Raw genomic sequence first — 3,052 nt, forward strand, 5'->3', positions numbered from 1 at the left:
CCAAGGGAAAAAAAAAAACTTACCTCATGCATGGCTTCATCTTGTTCCCAGAATGCCTGCAATGTCACGTCTAAATGTTCTTGCAACAAGTCTTGTTGGTTGAACGAGTGCGGCAATGTTCTGCCGAATCAATTTAACGTACTCGAGAAGCTTCCGGTTGCTACTTTTCATCCCCGCCACTCACGGACCAAAAATGTTTGCCATTTTAAGGCTTCGATGATCGAACGAACACTGCAAAGTCCAGTGCTGAATCATTTTAAGACCACGCGGTACTATAAAAAGAAAATGTTGTGTAATATGCGATGAGGCAGCACAATATGATGTATTGAATAATGCAATGTAGTATGAAATGATTGGGAACAGGAAAACAGATTTCACGCCATCAGTGCGTCAGTGTAGAGTTTTAGCGCGCGCAACGGTTATAGCGTACGCAACGCGCGAGTGGGAGCAAAAGTACGCATGCGCTGAACCGAAGAGAGATGCGTGCGTTTGCGCACGCTAGATCTCGCCACTTACGTTGCGCCCGCTACGGCCGTTGCATACCAGACTGGCGGCTCTCGCGAGATCTCGAACAGCCGAGACCGAAACAGACAAGATGGCTGCGACCGACAACACAACGGTGCTCATGGCAGCGAACGAAGTTCGTGTGAATTTCAGTGCATTTGGAACTTAAATAGGTAACCTGAAGCCAATAAGTGAACAGGTGCCGTGGATTGAGATCACTGCTAAGCTGGAGCGCAACGTTGGACGACTGGACAACGTCATTTACGAATAAGCAGGAACCCGATGGTGACGTGAAGCACCGCGACGAATTTATGGGTTGTGTGTGTATGGGGCGTCGTTTGTGTGATCCCTTTGAACTGTGGTGGTTGCTGCGTGTGTCTAACCAGAAAATATCTGAATGATCACCCGCAAAAGCATTCAAAGTGTTACAAAGTAAAGGTTAGTTCTGGTCATGCACGATCCTTCAGCCGAATATTCGAAGACATCCCGGAATCGCGTTCTGGTTACACTGACACAACCCGAACTTGCGAAGGTTACACCTCGGCAGTGTTAGATGGCACCGATTTCCTGTAGGACTCGGCTGCAATGCGTGAGACGCATGCCGCTCAAGGCGAAATTCTTGGAATCGATATCGCGATACGATATATACGCCATCCGTGTTCGCACGAGGTGTACATATGGATAGACTCGCAACAGGCATGTCGGGCCTTTCTATCAGGACATAGCATCCCAAGAGCAGCACACCAAATTTTCAATCAAATTCTGCTGACCGAGTCAAACAGTACTTTTTGCAGCCACTTACTCTGGACTCCTGGCCATGCCTCTCTGCCGGGAAATGAGCGCGCACACGCTGTTGCCCACGAAATTTCTCTCCGAGCGGCCCGGCAAGGCGAGGCGACCATATCGGGGTGGGGAGATATACTCTTCTCCCGACATTCTTCGTCACTATAGAAACGTCCGTCACACTCACAGCGCCCCACCGCCATCTTTTTTCTCGTGAGAGGAGGCAGTAGCGTTACACTAGCTGCAGATATTCCCCAATCTGGTATCTATTCATAAATTCTACCACAGTGCTATGCAGACCGTTGCCCCGGTAGTGAAAACTCGCCCACGACCTTCAATGTCTCGATCAAGTGCACTGCGAACATCTTGCCTCCCTTACCTGCTTTCCTTCACCTTTTAGGTAACAAGGAGCTGTGAGACGATGCCTCTCCTCCCAAGGTCCTCCGTGCTACGATACAGCGGCCCCGGCTCGTCACTGGAGTCGTCCTAGGAACCCCGGACTAGGCGTTCCTCCCTCACACTCTTTCTCCATTCCTTTACGAATAAAGACGTTTTTTTCTCTCTTTCTGGTCATGCATTTGGCGTGCACGTTCATGTTCCACGAAGCTCAGGGGATTTTTCTCGCACACGGTGCCCTCATCATTGTGAAAGCAGCTACCACGACGTGAAGAATGACGAATGAAGACGCCGCCGCCAATGGGGGCATTTTTGCGTTTAGCGTTGAGCAACCACAGTTTGGTTCTTTTTTTTTTCTCGCAATCTCAGAAAACGTCTGTAGCAAACAATAAATGTTAAATTGGCCGTAAGCAATCGTCTTCTCTCATGCTGCTAGTCCACTTAGTCTCAACACCCCAAAACCACTACTCATCCTAAGCTAGCCTGGTCTCATCCCCTGACTTGTGTGTTGCGCCGAAGGATATCGGTTATTACAGCTTCTGGCTTCTTAACGAGATGGCGTGAAGCAACACTCAAAAGCAGGCCTGCTGACACTCAGGTGCAGTACACGTTTCGGATGTTGCGCAGTAAATTTTAAGTATTACGTTCACGCACATGTACATGCGGCTGTGTTTATGACAAAAGAAACAGCAATACGCGAACGGGGAGGCGCAATCAAAAGACGCGCCGCCACGTGAACACCTCGCTGTGCTCGCGTAAGAACTGAGCGCAAACGCCAGCATTTGTTCATAAGGCAGCGTTCATTCATCGCCGTTTTATAACTCGGAGCTTCAGTGTATGTATGGACTTGATGAACCATTGAACTTACCTCTGCAACGACAATCGCTCTATACGATCGCGACGCTCTTTAGCAGACAGGCGTTTATTTTAGGCGCTGGTGAAGTATAGTTGTGCGCTTCCACTGATTTGAAAGCCTTCAATTCGCCCAAGTTACAAATTCGGTGCTAAAAACCAAATAGTTCCCCATGTCACCGTGCGACACCTCTGCGATCGCAGAGATATTTTAAGTAGTGTCCGTTCCGGGTTGAAGTGCGTACGGATTTACTCCATCGCACAAGTGCACCTTCTCCTCGTAGCGAGAACGCGCACTTCTCCTAACAACTCTGACCACCGTATTCATGAACAGACCTTAACTTATGGCGGGAAGCCCCGCTGCGGTGGTCTAATGGCTAAGGTACTCGCCTGCTGAACCCCAGGTCGCGGGATCGAATCCCGGCTGCGGCGGTTGCATTTCCGATGAAGGCGGAAATGTTGTATACGCCCGTGTGCTCAGATTTGGGTGCACGTTAAAGAACCCCAGGTGGTCGAA

Source organism: Rhipicephalus microplus, chromosome X (assembly GCF_043290135.1).
Source record: "Rhipicephalus microplus isolate Deutch F79 chromosome X, USDA_Rmic, whole genome shotgun sequence".
Taxonomy (NCBI): domain Eukaryota; kingdom Metazoa; phylum Arthropoda; class Arachnida; order Ixodida; family Ixodidae; genus Rhipicephalus; species Rhipicephalus microplus.